Raw genomic sequence first — 16,771 nt, 5'->3', positions numbered from 1 at the left:
TCTAACCCTTATAATGTAATGCAAATTTGTAAATCTAGAAAAACTGGCGAGTTCAGAATGATCTTCATTACAATAATCATTAATATTACAAAATATTTGAACCAATAATGTCACCAAGTTATTTTATAATTGCGTAAAGGTTCCAGGCAGCCGTTGTTGTGAACAAAGCATACAATCTCACATTAACGGTGATATAATCACGTAATCCAAACACAAATACACTCACAAGTCAAAGGTGCCGGAGGAGGATAAGTGAAGCTCTGCAGAAAGTCAATTAATCTTTGCAGCGGCCCCCCTCCCCTCCACCCTGCTTAAAAGCTTCATTTACCTCCTATGGAGAGGAGATAGAAACACCATTAGTGAGATGATGGCAGGACCAGAGAGGGGAGAGGAGAATCTCACAGTTGGATGAGTTGAAACAGTATCGGCCCCCGTCTCCTCAAAAAGTGTGTGTGTGAAAAGGCGAGAGCATCTTCTGCATGGCTGAGCTCAATTAGGTTCCATCTTGATTATCAAAGGTAGTGGCGTGCAACTTTTAAGGCGGAAGTGTGCCTCGAATGCTGCGGACGGTAAAAGGTGGGCTGACCTGCAGAGTTAAGCAAGAGTTGAACAGATAACAGTGGCGACATGGCTGAGGGCTTTCCTGTCGCAGAGAGCAGTCCATTAGGGGATAAGACCCCAACCTGCATTTTCATATGTGTGTGTGTGTGTTTGAGAGAGTGTGTGTGTGTGTGGCATGGGACCCCAGCTGGATAAATGATATTCATGTGTGTTTACATGCACACGTTTGGGTGTGTGAAATGCCAGTGAGCATATAGGCTCTGCTTCACTGAGCTCGGCTGGCTACTGGAGCACAATTAGGGGTCTCTCTGTGTGAAAGAGGTCAAAACAGACCCACACATACACACACACACACACACACACACACACACAGCAGCAGCAGCAGCAGCACAAACACAAATAAGGAAGTGAGGCTGAATACTCAAAGACTCCGATAATCAAACAGTATGCAAATCGAGTTCCCTTTTCCATGCAGAGACAAACAATCTGCCCACGAACAGGTTGGGATAAGGCACACGACACATGGCCATGAAATGAATGTCACATAAACATATCACAGTATTGTTGCATTCATTTCTTGACATTTAAAGTCAAGCCACCAGTTCAGCAGAGAAGGTGCAACAGGCTCTGTCCCCCCGCTGCCCATCTTAATTACTGGAGGGCTATTCTCAGGGCAGCGGGGCTTTACTTGAAAGTGAAGTTGCTGCTAAAGGAAGGTCAAGTTAAACCGGTCGGCAGAGAATGGATCGCAATCCCCAGGGCTGAAGACACAAAGCGGCTAAGGCCCAGTCTCCATCTTCCTAATTACAAGGAGCCCCAAGTGTGGACCCTGAGGACAAAAACAATAACATGCTCAGACTTCTTTAGAGGATAACAGGCCGGGGCCGGCATCAGGATCCTCAAGGTAATACAGCACCATGCTTGTCTCCCAGTGAATATCTCTACATGTCGTGTGAGTGTGTGTGTGTGTGTGTGCCTGTTTGCACTAGTCTGGTGTGTAAACAAATGTTTTGTCCCAGTTAACTCGGTCCCAGTCGGATCAAACCTATTTGGCTTTGGTCTGCTGATGCCGGTGTGCACGCGGCGATAGCCTATATATGGACATATTATGTGTGCGTTACATATGTGGCAGCCAGGGGACAGCATGCTGCTGCCGACTCTGGGCCTGCCTGCCTGGTGTGCCCCTTTCTGCACCAGTAGAGCTGGCGCTGCCTCCTGCCTCTGCCCAGCCGAGTCGCATGGCGCCAGCTGGGCGCTACCAGGAGAGGCCCTGCAGAGAGAGGACGCAGGTCAGCCGTGACAGAGGGATGCAGAGAGAGAGGGGAGTGGCGGGCTTTAGATCCAGAGCAAGGATCACAAAACGGGAAAGGAAAGGAAGGCTGCGGTGCGAGATAACCTGATGAAATAAAATATAATGGAAATAATGTATAATGTTTATGATCAGATGATCCAGGTTCAAGCAAAACGTCTTCGACCAACCCGTTACTCAGACAATTCCTCACTCATGTGTTAAGGTGCGGTGATTATGTCAGAATTACTTTTTTTTCAAACATTAATTTAATTTAAAAGCTGTTACACACACTCATGCTTTCAACAGGATCGCTGCATGCATAAAATAGTGTAAATAAAGAGTGTAAAAAGAGTAGACAGACAGACAGACAGACACATATTCAGATCTTGTGTTGCTTTTGTAATTGTTCTAGTTGATCTTAGATCAGCCAACACAAAACTTTCCACTAACTTAACTGCACATCTGTTAAAGTAACATGTCTGACTGATAAAATCAGACTGAACATCCAATACAGCCACACTTATCACTGATCAGTTATTACATTTATATAAGAATATAATGTGGGGTAGAACATGAACCATGCTGGCCTATGACATATCCATTCATTTCAAATGACACATATTTGCATTCTGACATATGAAACTATAATATCCTGTATGTCCCATGTCTTGTTGGCAGGTAAAGTCTGGGGGAATTGATGAGCCAACACTTTTGGTGAGTCTAAACAGCCACAAAGACTTCGTCCCAAAGCCAAATGTGATTTTTCAAGTGTTGACTAATGAATTGAACAGAAAAACGGAGGGTAAAGAGATGGTAAAGTTTGCAATGAAATATCAAAGGAGGATGGAAAAAGAAACACACTAGGAGTGTAGTTTTATGATCCTGATCAGAGTGAAGGCAACAAACTACAAACTAATGAGTTTAATACGGTGACAAACGCCAGCACCGCCTCTCTTACAATCAGGGAGATTTGCATAGTACTAAATCAGGCCAAACCCAGCTGAGGTTCAGCGTAACAGTAATGTATTCTGATGCCTTTCTATGCAGACCTGAGGAAGCTACCAACACATTTCTGAATATTGAATAAAAGTGCCTCCTCCATGCTAGATAAAGAGGAAACACTTCTGACTGAGAAAGAAACTGACAACAAGGAAGTTAGTAAGTTATTTTGTGCACAATGTATAGGCATAGATGTAACCCTACTGGTTTAAGGGTAAAAGCAGACACTTCCATCTCCACCAATCTCAGATCCCTACAGTATGTTGTCCTGTAGCTTAACTGTGCTTCAGCACCAGAATCAAAGGAGAAGTCATAAGAGCAAATGCCCTGAACACCCTCACCTCCTTTCCCCTTACTCCTACCCTCCCGTCCCAATACGAACACTCTCTCGGCACCCCACCCTAGTCCACGCCTCTCCTCCCCGCCCCTCCTCAGCGGCCTGGGTCTCTGGGTCTCTGGGTCTCTGGCTGGCCAGGCTGGCACAGCTGTGCCGGGAGCCGTGCTGTCACAGGCGGTTAGGGTGACAGCCACTCACACTTCATAATGTCCCTCTCACAGGTCACCGAGCGACAAGCTGGGTCACCTCGCTCCAGCAGGCAGCCCCAGGGGAAGCAGAGTAGCCCCCCCACCACCACCTCTCCATCAACCCCCCCCCAACCCACCCTCCTATTGCCCAGGAAAATAGATTGACAGGAGGGGGCAGGTGGAGGGAAGAGGTGCTCCGTGGAGTTGGGCTAGGCTACAAGAAAGTCTCCTCGCCGAGAGACCTGGCCAGGGTCAGGACTAGGGTGGACATGCCACTGCTGCTTCCTCTGATACGGATGATGCTGCCAGCGTTCGTTAGATCCGCTACGAGCTGCTGACGGTAACTGTAGACCTCAGAGGAATAAGAGGATGTACTGCTGCTTCTGATACTGTAGGTCTTTAGGTAATGGTGTGGAATACAATGAAAACAGTTAAAGTTAATTACATTGAATGTAATGAAAAAAAGCTGCATTATTTATACGTGATCATCATCTTTCTTAAAAATGGATTTGATTTTCTCGTTCTCCATATGGGCGAGGGGACGGTATGAACTTGGTAATGGCCATAGGAGAGCACCATATGCTGCTGATGTCTGCCACCCAACTGTCATTAATGTGCATTCCCTCTGCACTCGGACACATTGGGAATTCTGATAGCAATACAAGACCGGGCGGACAACACGGAGATTTACATTAATGGCCCCACCCACGGCCCCTCTAATTGGCTTGCCATTTCCACCTAATGTGCACCTTTCACATCATCTCTATTAAAAGTGTCTATCTGAATATGTCACTTCAATTAAGTGACTGACTCTTTTCATAAATGTATGCAACTTTAAATAGAAGATACAGAAAGGTGTATTTGTTATTGTATGCATAACAACCGCACAGAAAAGCAGAGAACAACAACTGTATACGTGTTTTCCTTCTTCATGCACTAACAAACGACAAGTTAAGCATGTAAATGTTGGGGGCCAGATAAGCTAATTGGATGTAATGCCTGCAGTTGGCTTCAGCTGTGAGTGAGAGGCCTCATACCTAATTCCCGTTATTCAAACAGTCACACCCTGAGAGCGCTTAATTCACTGAAGGTGCGTATACACCCACTGAACAATGTGTAGCAATTAATTTCGCTCTCCCTCCCACATCTGGCGTTTCGGCGTGACCCTGCCTCTGCTGTGTCGCTCAGGCTCGGCGAGCCTCGGCAATTTCACACGTAGAGGACCCCAATGAAACGTGAAAAGAATATGTGGCATTGTTAAATTGCATTAAAGAGTTTAAAACAGTAGATACACGCACAACCCCCACCCCCCCTCCACTCCACGCTCCCAAGAAAACAAAGCAGTAAATGTGCTCAAATGCTCAGTGACGAGGCGTGACATAATGTAATCTGCACCGAGGGTGCGTTTTCACAAAGGGGAACATTTCATCCAATTATCACGATATACAACTCAGGAGAGTTGAACTGGATGCCACAGCAGGCATCAACATGTCCCAATAGATTTTAGAATATCAGAGTGAAGCAAAGGGTGAATCTGAGAACACAGAAAGTTTCACCACAAATGCAATTACTGCTAAAATGATTAGTCACACAATTAATGCATTGAGCAAAGGAAAATGAAGCAACAAGGTTTCTCACCAATAGTCATTTAAGCAATTTTTAAAACAACAATTAGACATTTCAACTTTTGGCAAATTTGATGATTTGCTCTGTTACTGTGTTTTATATGAATTGAAATTAAATATGTGCTCTGAGTTTGAATTAGGTTTGAAAATTGTGAATAAGCAGTATTTTCTGTGAGTGAGTTGATTACATGTACAGTTACAGTCTGACATTATCGTACTGCTGCGCACTACTTTTATAGAATGTTAACAAGAATTGGGATAAAATAATGAAATTGTGCTCGTCTAGACTTTACCAATGTTATTGGACCAAATTGATCAAATGCTGGTGATGAAATTAGTCCACTTGCAGGGTTTGTGACGCTCCAAATCAAGCATTTAGAGGCATCGCCCTCAATGCTCCCTGTCATACCGGACAGATAGAGTTTCTTGGTTCACCTATAGGTGAATCTTTTTCAGCTGCAGTACCACTTAGGTGTGGGGTTCCTCAAGGCTCCATTTTGGGCCCTAACATCTTCGTGATGTATAGTGTATGTTGCCCTTAGGGTACATTTTTGAGAAACAATTTGTTTTTATTTATTTAACATGTATTTGCATTTTATGCTTGTTCAGCACTTTGGTCAGCCGTGGTTGTTTTTAAATGTGCTATAAAGTTTGACTTTTCTCTAAAGCGACTGAAAACTAAAGTAGACTTTTGTTTTAGCTTTTGTGAGGTTTCATGAGGAAGGAAATGCATTCAACACAATGCTTTTGTGTTGGAAAACTCAAAAGTTGTTTGTTTGCAAGAAAAAGTGCACCTTTAACTTGTTCAGAGATTGTGATTTTACTTTTCTAATTAAGCAATTAAACTATGAATCAAACAAAAAGAAATCAGGAGTAATCAATGATTAGAATAACAGTTAATCCCTAAATGTAACTCTGAGTATTCAGTAGGTAACAGACAGCTCTTCAGTGGCTTTTGATAGTTACTTCTCCTTTCTCTCTCTCTCTCTCTCTCTCTCTCTCTCTCTCTCTCTCTCCCTCTCCCTCTCCCTCTCCCTCTCCCTCTCCCTCTCTCTCTCTCTCTCTCTCTCTCTCTCTCTCTCTCTCTCTCTCTCTCTGCCACTGTGCCAGTCACCCTGCTCAAGGGCTCTGGAGATATTTCAAACATATCTGGGAAATCAATCTTACAGCAAACTGAAGGAAAACATCGAATGTCATTGAGCAATAAGTATGAAGCCTGTCAGAGGTAGAGCTGAGGGCCGGGCCCGCGGCGAGGCAGGCCTGCCAGTGTCCCAGTGAGAGGCCACACACACACACACACACACACACACACTGACAGAGAACATTAGAATGCCGTTTATTCTGTTATGGCATTTTGGACCACATTCACCTTCACCTATTTTTTTGTTGTTGTTTTTTTTCCATAATTGATTAATTATACAAAGTATACACTGAAAATAATAACATTTTGTCAGGTTAAACTTTTTTTATTTGTCACAAAGCATTACAGTTCTCTAACTTCAAATTAGTTTTCTATGTCCAAAACTCAAGTCATATTTAATGTACCGTTATAGAAGACAACCAGCAAATACTCACATGAGCAGCTGGACCTGTTTTTACTTTTGACATTTTTCTAAAAAATAGTTGCTGATTTACTTTTGAAAATAATCAACAAATGTATTAATCAACAAACATGAAGGCTTTAAATGAAATATGAACATGTATCTCTTAAAATGGAATTACATTGTGAAAATATGATCATATTGTTATCATGATAAAATGTGTGAGTAACATCCGTTTTATTTATTTCAGGTAAAGTTATAGATAAGTGATATTGACTATAAACATTACAGCCAGCCCTAACAGGAAACTGCCTTACGAAAGCTCTTTACGTCTAACAGGCTCTTTACGTCTAACAGAGGCTCTTTACGTCTAAGGCTCTTTATGTCTAACAGAGGCTCTTTGCGTCTAAGGCTCTTTACGTCTAACAGGCTCTTTACGTCTAACAGAGGCTCTTTACGTCTAACAGGCTCTTTACGTCTAAGGCTCTTTATGTCTAACAGGCTCTTTACGTCTAAGGCTCTTTACGTCTAACAGAGGCTCTTTGCGTCTAAGGCTCTTTACGTCTAACAGGCTCTTTACGTCTAACAGAGGCTCTTTACGTCTAACAGGCTCTTTACGTCTAAGGCTCTTTACGTCTAACAGAGGCTCTTTGCGTCTAAGGCTCTTTACGTCTAACAGGCTCTTTACGTCTAACAGAGGCTCTTTACGTCTAACAGGCTCTTTACGTCTAACAGAGGCTCTTTACGTCTAACAGAGGCTCTTTACGTCTAACAGGCTCTTTACGTCTAAGGCTCTTTACGTCTAACAGAGGCTCTTTACGTCTAACAGGCTCTTTACGTCTAACAGAGGCTCTTTACGTCTAACAGAGGCTCTTTACGTCTAACAGGCTCTTTACGTCTAACAGAGGCTCTTTACGTCTAACAGGCTCTTTACGTCTAACAGAGGCTCTTTACGTCTAACAGAGGCTCTTTACGTCTAACAGGCTCTTTACGTCTAAGGCTCTTTACGTCTAACAGAGGCTCTTTACGTCTAACAGAGGCTCTTTACGTCTAACAGGCTCTTTACGTCTAACAGAGGCTCTTTACGTCTAACAGGCTCTTTACGTCTAACAGAGGCTCTTTACGTCTAACAGAGGCTCTTTACGTCTAACAGGCTCTTTACGTCTAAGGCTCTTTACGTCTAACAGAGGCTCTTTACGTCTAACAGAGGCTCTTTACGTCTAACAGGCTCTTTACGTCTAACAGGCTCTTTACGTCTAACAGAGGCTCTTTACGTCTAACAGGCTCTTTACGTCTAACAGGCTCTTTACATCTAACAGGCTCTTTACGTCTAACAGAGGCTCTTTACGTCTAACAGGCTCTTTACGTCTAAGGCTCTTTACGTCTAACAGAGGCTCTTTACGTCTAACAGAGGCTCTTTACGTCTAAGGCTCTTTACGTCTAACAGAGGCTCTTTGCGTCTAAGGCTCTTTACGTCTAACAGGCTCTTTACGTCTAACAGAGGCTCTTTACGTCTAACAGGCTCTTTACGTCTAACAGAGGCTCTTTACGTCTAACAGGCTCTTTACGTCTAAGGCTCTTTACGTCTAAGGCTCTTTACATCTAACAGAGGCTCTTTACGTCTAACAGGCTCTTTACGTCTAACAGAGGCTCTTTACGTCTAACAGAGGCTCTTTACGTCTAAGGCTCTTTACGTCTAACAGGCTCTTTACGTCTAACAGGCTCTTTACGTCTAAGGCTCTTTACGTCTAACAGGCTCTTTACGTCTAAGGCTCTTTACGTCTAAGGCTCTTTACGTCTAACAGGCTCTTTACGTCTAAGGCTCTTTACGTCTAACAGGCTCTTTACGTCTAAGGCTCTTTACGTCTAAGGCTCTTTACGTCTAACAGGCTCTTTGCGTCTAACAGAGGCTCTTTACGTCTAACAGGCTCTTTACGTCCAACAGAGGCTCTTTACGTCTAACAGGCTCTTTACGTCTAAGGCTCTTTACGTCTAACAGGCTCTTTACGTCTAACAGAGGCTCTTTACGTCTAACAGGCTCTTTACGTCTAACAGAGGCTCTTTACGTCTAACAGGCTCTTTACGTCTAACAGGCTCTTTACGTCTAACAGAGGCTCTTTACGTCTAACAGGCTCTTTACGTCTAAGGCTCTTTACGTCTAACAGGCTCTTTACGTCTAACAGGCTCTTTACGTCTAACAGAGGCTCTTTACGTCTAACAGGCTCTTTACGTCTAACAGGCTCTTTACGTCTAACAGAGGCTCTTTACGTCTAACAGGCTCTTTACGTCTAACAGGCTCTTTATGTCTAAGGCTCTTTACGTCTAACAGGCTCTTTACGTCTAATAGAGGCTCTTTACGTCTAACAGGCTCTTTATGTCTAAGGCTCTTTACATCTAACAGAGGCTCTTTACATCTAACAGGCTCTTTACGTCTAAGGCTCTTTACGTCTAACAGGCTCTTTACGTCTAACAGAGGCTCTTTATGTCTAATAGAGGCTCTTTACGTCTAACAGAGGCTCTTTACGTCTAACAGGCTCTTTGCGTCTAACAGAGGCTCTTTACGTCTAACAGGCTCTTTACGTCCAACAGAGGCTCTTTACGTCTAACAGGCTCTTTACGTCTAAGGCTCTTTACGTCTAACAGGCTCTTTACGTCTAACAGAGGCTCTTTACGTCTAACAGGCTCTTTACGTCTAACAGGCTCTTTACGTCTAACAGGCTCTTTACGTCTAACAGAGGCTCTTTACGTCTAACAGGCTCTTTACGTCTAACAGGCTCTTTACGTCTAACAGAGGCTCTTTACGTCTAACAGAGGCTCTTTACGTCTAACAGAGGCTCTTTACGTCTAAGGCTCTTTACGTCTAACAGAGGCTCTTTATGTCTAAGGCTCTTTACGTCTAACAGGCTCTTTACGTCTAATAGAGGCTCTTTACGTCTAACAGGCTCTTTATGTCTAAGGCTCTTTACATCTAACAGAGGCTCTTTACATCTAACAGGCTCTTTACGTCTAAGGCTCTTTACGTCTAACAGGCTCTTTACGTCTAACAGAGGCTCTTTATGTCTAATAGAGGCTCTTTACGTCTAACAGAGGCTCTTTATGTCTAAGGCTCTTTACATCTAACAGAGGCTCTTTACATCTAACAGGCTCTTTACGTCTAAGGCTCTTTACGTCTAACAGGCTCTTTACGTCTAACAGAGGCTCTTTATGTCTAAGGCTCTTTACGTCTAACAGAGGCTCTTTACGTCTAACAGAGGCTCTTTACATCTAACAGGCTCTTTACGTCTAACAGAGGCTCTTTACGTCTAACAGAGGCTCTCGGGCAGTTACATGAAACATGAGAGGCAGATGGATTTCAGGAGGCAGGAGGGGAGAAGGGCAGGAGGAAGGGAGAGATCAGGCCAGACAGACAAGTGAAAGGAAGCAGAAGTTGATGAAACAAGATGTCACCATTGATGGGTCATTACACCCAAGTAAGCATGGGACACTGCCCGAGCCTGCACTCACCCCCCCCCCCCCTCTCTTTTTGTCTCTCTCTCTCTCTCTCTCTCTCTCTCTCTCTGACAAGGAACTAATATGCTATTGCCTTAGTGTGTTACTCACTGTGATTTTTAAGGCTTGGCGGCAATTACCCTCACGGTACGACAGATCACAGTCGAGTGGCGCAGCACCCCTAATTGGCCTCTTATACCCCCATACACATGTGTTTACATCTCCAGGTCAATTGAATTAGGTCTTAATAATGAGCCGGGTGCTGAATATCTAACGCAGCACATCGAGGCAGAAACTGGCACAAATCAGGTGAATCCAGTTAAGACTCTTTACACTTTACAGCACATGCATCCAGTATGTGTCTCCCGTCCTGTTGCTCATTATCAAGCCTGCTCGAAGATCACGGCAACGCCGTCGATGATGCCACATCAACGGGTTGAGGATATGAGATCAAAAAGCGACACTAATCTACGAATCCCTTAATAATAAAGCTCAGCCATTATTTGTGTTAAAGCTTACTCATTATTTAACGACTACACACACAATGTCCGTATCACGCAGCCACTGACCACATCCCGAAGACGAGCTCGTTAGGGTGCAGACGTTCATATATGGAGGAACTTTTCACGCTCTTATTTATTTCAAAAAGGGGGGAAGTCTGGATTTGAGTGTGTGAGTGATGAATTAGTCATCTGCCAGTGATTTAGGGCGGTAAATGTTTGTGTCGATGGATGAGAGCTGTGGTGATGTGAATACGACGGAGTGGGATACAGATTTGATGGTCCTGAGGCTGTTCAGTGGCAGAGAACATGGTGGTTTAGGTATCAGCCCTGGAACAATACAGCGGAGCCACTCGACTGTTAAATGTAAAGTTGTACGTGTGTTCGCTGTCCTGCATCAGTAATGGACAGAATGTTAAAATAAAAAGAACTGCCCACTGACGAGCTTTAGAAATGCAATAAATTGATTCATTCTTAAGCGTGTTTGGTTGTAAATTTTCCCACGTTATATACGTTATAAGCCAACGAGCATCACTTTGACTCAGAAAATAAAGCCATAATTGCATGCAATCCGACCCGAAACGCTCTAACCCGGGTCTTCACCATCGCCATCAATCAAATGAGAAGCACCATCTAATGTAGTCAGTGTGGGATGAGAGTTTCAGGTTGGGGAGCAGCCCAGAGGGATCTCATCATCCTCCATGTGTGCATTTAGACTAGTGAGTGGAACTAAAACCTGGCCGTGAAACCAACACGCCGTGGCTCCACTGGGACACACATAAGTGACAATAACAACCAAATTAACCACACACACACACACACACACACACACACAGGCAGCCGATATCGGTGAGCTCAGTCAGTGGCCCCGGGTCCAATCCGGTCCACTGGTTCGAGGACTACAATGAGCCCTCATGCAGCCGGGATTCTGTACTGTGAAATTACAGCGGGGTGTCAAAGTGGAAGAACCAAGTAAGCATGAGGTTGAAAAACGGCATCACGCTCCCTCGCCTGCCTCGTTGCCATGCCTCAACACTGTCAAACTCAATAAAGAAGGAAATTGTCCACGATGAGAAATATCTTGGAGTCTCCGTCGTGACTAATGTGCCATCTTTGCCTGGAGCTTGTTGAATATACAGAATATAGTCGAATTATCGAGCCTCGCAGCCGAGAGAAAAGAGAATAATGGCAGGTTGAAACTTATTTTCTCACTTTTCTAAGCATTTCCAGTCACCTTTTTAAGTTCCACATTCATGTCTTTCTTTGCATTACTAATTTGTGTCACTTCTAAATTGATTTTGCCAAAATCACAACTGAGGAGCACCTCCTAGCAGGTTTCTCTCTGTTCATCTGCCATCCTTCTTTGACCCCTCGACTATGCTGCCGCCTTCATGCTGGCAGCTCTAATAGCATCCCATCCACAGAGATTTGACATTACACTGCTTGATCCACACACACACACACACACACACACACACACACACACACACACACACACACACACACACTGAGACTTTGTTGAAACACAGAGGTCATAGAACAATCACATTTCCACCACCAAGGAACTTTGTTTCTTGCTGGAAGAAAAACACGACACACTGTGAGCAACAAACCCAACCGAACCTCTCCCTGTTACCTTGACCTTTGGGGCCTTCGCTGTCTTGGTGGCATCTGAAGGTGGAGACTCCAATTTTAGTATCCATGACCACACACACACACACACACTCACACAGCGGCTGAAACGGTAAACATGAGGACGGCAGAGAGCTGGTCTACAGCCCTCACACCACACCAGGCCTAGTTATACTCTGCCTGTTTGAGGTACAATGATTACTGATATTACACACACACACACACACACACACTCCACCTTCACTGCAGGGTATGTGTAAAACTCACCATGCAGAAGCAGGTCGCTGCATTAAACACAAAGCATATGCTAGCAAGGAGTTCTTGCTATGATCTTGCACACAGCCCTCCAGTAGACTGGGCTTCAGTACGCTACACTTGTCTGTATTCCACTGCATTACATTGGGCAGAGCGCTGCTAATGGTAGCTGATGCACTGCCACAGTGTTATCCAATGCAGGGCCTTGCTAGCAGGATGCTAGGCTAGGCTAAAGCAAATCAAGGCCTCCTGCAGTCATTGGTGTGAGAGCCCATTTTCACAGTTCACACCCGGCCTGCTAATGGCTGATCATTCATTCACGCTCGCTGTTGATTGTGCAGGCAGGGAGTTGGCCAATCACACGGTTCTCTAATGTAGCGTACATAGTGAGGATAATCGGTGAGAGCAATAAGCATGCTAATGTTCTGTTGGCCATGAAAACGGAGGTCTGGTCATATTTTAGAGGATCATGACTGAGTTGTGGGAGCCGCAGGTCAGGATGGTAATTAGATATTAAGATTTGTTTAAGACAAACTTTAAATGAGTGAAATCGATGCACAGAATTGGACAGCGTGTCTTATCATGTCCATGCACATTTTAATGTTTCTATCTTAAGTTTTACCGCAAAAGATTGTACACCATTTTTGGAATTGACAGCATTGAAGTTAAATATATTTATTACACACATGAACCCAGTTTATACCTTTTCAAACTTCATCTCTCCTATAAGGAATATAGTGGTCTGTAAAAACACACTGTAGATACTGTGAAAACACAGTACAGTGCATATACATCGGGCTGCCATGACATCGGATTTTCACTAAACCATTAACCCCAAATAATCATTATCCTGATATCAATGAAAAATAATAAAGTCATGTTATCCAGCATGGTTGTCGTATCAATGATGAACATATATTTTAAGCACATTCTGAAAACTGAAAAAGGGTGGGGAGGTGGATGAGCGAATAAACACAGGACTTTCATCCAGGACACCGCTGTTCGTGTCTTATACAAAACCAAGAGTACATTTTGACATTTTGTCACATCAGTGGTGAGTTACAAGTGCATTCATGTTGATAGTCACATGACTCGTCTGTTGCTGATCTGTCGTATCAGTGAACGTCAAGCGCCTTCTTTCTTTTAAATCTGATTTCCGGTGAGTTCTTTATTCAGTGAAGTTAATGTCAACCAACCCACCTAGATTCCTGTGAAGGCAGAGGTTTATTCTGAAAAGACGCAATGCTTGTAATGAGCGTAAAAGTGAGCTATATATAGAGAGAAACGCTGCATTATTTGGAGCGAGAACGTTGTTGGAAATCCACTGATGTTCTGTAACGTGTGGTTACATCCAAATAAAGCCAAAGGGATTACATCCACACGTTAACGCTTATTGCACATTGGATGAATAAATGAAAGGAACTTTTCCAACGCCTAGCCAGGATAGATGCTTCAGCTGAAGCCAGTTTTTGCACTAAATCTCATTACGTTTCACACTTTTCAACTCTGTTCACAACAGATTGTATTGGTGATGCAATTCCTGAGTGAACTTAATGGACAGACTGAGGGCAGAGAATATTCATGTTTTCATTTTAAAGACTAATTTTCTGATGAGTACAACTTTTACTCAATTATCAGGGCCTCAAACAAATATTTCACATCATGCCATAAAGACACACAAACGTATCAACTAATTAATTTGATTAAAGATTAAAAAATTAAATTTGATGTCGGGGTGCCCTTACGTGGAATGTAATTTACTCTCTTACAAATGTGTATTTTTATTGACCTGTCAAATATCTTTATTCCAATGCAGATTAGTTATTTATTATAAAAAAAACACATAATTAGTAAACACCCTTCTGAAGGGTTTTCCTATCTGACATTCAAGCTAATCTTTGACCTGATTGTGTGAGTAATTAGTGAACAGGGGGCAGGGGAACGGAGAAAAAGTAAAACCCCTTTACATATTAAGGCAGCCTGCCTCGGGCAGTATGGGGCTGTTAACAGTAAAAGCACATTTCATTCCCTATAATTAACGTCAGGATATGCAGAGAAATACTGCACACGTTCTCCACAGTCCCCTCACATCCACTGTGTTTGGAGATTGTAATTGACATTAAGCCTGTATCTATTTAGCGTGTTCTGTGTCAGTAAAGAGCTGTGAGGCGTGCTGATGTGAAACATGTTGCATCTGCCTCCCTCACAGGTTTTTCACAGTGCATTAGGAGAACCTTGTAGAATCAGTCCTTGAGATCACACCGCGTTTTCTGTGCGACTTCACATCCTTACCCTGTGGATGAGCTCCACTCTGCTGTCCGTCTGGATTCCCCAGCTCAACCCACAGAGTCCAGTTCTGCCAAACATGACAAACTTCCTCGACTAGATCGGATTACTGTACGGGAGTGAGCGTGCAGCCGCGGCCTCACACTGAAATGCTCTCCGGGCTAAAAAGAGAGTGATAGAGTTAGTGCCAAGGAAGCATAATTAATGTTGTTAATTGGGTCTTTCCTTACAGTGGCCACTGATAGTCCACTCGCAGCCGGCCCCGGGGGCCACTGCCATGCGCTGTTAAGAACGTGCGTCCGGTGCTTGTCTCATCTCATAGCGTTGCCGGCCTTCCCGAGCAGCAACGTGTCTCAGGCAACACTCAGCTGTAACTGTGGTCCGAGGGACGGTCCACGCTCAAACGTCATCAAGCTGCAGAGCAAAACCTCCTCACTGCTGTAAGGACTAAACGTGTTTTCATGCTTACCCGGGCTCATCGTGTTTAAGACTTCTACTCATATAACAAGTCCCCTCTGTGACCCGTCTGATTCTACGAGAAGGACTTGACCTCCTGAACCCGCTGACCCCAAAGGTCTTACTTACAAGCACTCTCTCCTCCCTCTGACCCTTCGTGACATCGTGGGGCAACTAGGTGTAAATCTGTTGCTCTTCGGACCCCTGCCACAGTCAGGTGGGACACACAAGCTTGTTTAGCAGGGGAAAGTATTGTTTATTCACTCGATGTTTCATAAGGTTTTACTAGAAATATGAAAAAAAATAAACATAATATTAAAAAGCACCCTGCTTGTCTGGTGGAGAAGCATAATTGTAATATGTGGTTTGATTTGAGCTGTAGACATCATCATCCAATAACAGCAATAATCCCCAAAAAGTGTTTTATAAAAGAGTTGTAGAATAAATGACAATGAATGGCCCAAACATGCTACGTCTCGCTGAAAGCATCACATTTTAAGCTTCTTCATTTGGATTTATATTTACTGGGAAAGACTTGATCTAATGTAATTCAACAGGTTTTTTTAAAAAAAAGTATAGATACATTTTGAACCAAATTAGTTTTAGTCTGAAGAAAAATATTTGAGTTAACTTTATAGCTTCTGATCTCCTGTTTTTCTGACAACATCCCACCAGCAGGGGTCAGTAGTGCACTTCTATCAGGGCTCCTTCTCACCAGCTGAACACACTTCCTCTCACAAACCAACTGCATAAAGCTCTCACACAGACTCTTAAATATATAAAAATATATTTCCAACATACTGTAATTGTCTGTTTTCTATATAGTGGTATATAATGATACTAAATATCCAGCAAAATGACTTGGAACAAGATAAGCAAAACACATATTATTAAAGATAATTATTTTCATGCTCACAGCTCATATTAAAAATGTGGATGAGGGTCAGTAATTCGCTCTCATTTTTAAATAATAATGAACTTAGCTTCGAGGAGGATGAGATGTCGTGGATGCACAAAGGTAGAGACAGACATTACCTTGTAATTGTTCAATTTAATCAGCATTTATAATGTCCACCTCAGTGGATTCAAGTATCACATGATGCCACGTTTGCATTGAGTTATTAAAAATAACAATGAAGAGGTAAGGGGACGCAGATTTTTAAAACAATCACCTCATACTCAAGTAAGGATGTAAATAAAAGCAGCATTTGCATAAATCAGTGTGCTGATATGTTCCTTCCGTTGTCGTCGCCATTGATGGGGCGGCAACTTAGTGTGCAACATGGGGAGAGACTGACACACTTTCTCTGTGTTTCACCCTCAGGCAGAAAGCTAATTAAGGAGGGACTCTGGTTTTATTTACTGTCAGCTTCTGGCCCCTGGGTGTGTGTGTGTGTGTGTGCGTGTGTGTGTGTGTGTGTGTGTGTGTGTGTGTAGGACTGATTCTGCCCTATCTGAGACCATTCTCAGTCACACCAGTTTAGTTGGGCCTTGCCATTTTGCCCACATTCAGCCAGCGGCACCGATAGCAGCGATGCTGACCGTCATCCTTCAGCCGAAGCCTCTAGAAGGGTTTCTCCATGCAGGGAGGTGTTGGGCACGGCAGCCAGC

Source organism: Eutrigla gurnardus (genome assembly GCF_963514095.1).
Source record: "Eutrigla gurnardus genome assembly, chromosome: 1".
Classification (NCBI taxonomy): Eukaryota; Metazoa; Chordata; class Actinopteri; order Perciformes; family Triglidae; genus Eutrigla; species Eutrigla gurnardus.
Note: the sequence above shows the minus strand (reverse complement) of the source record.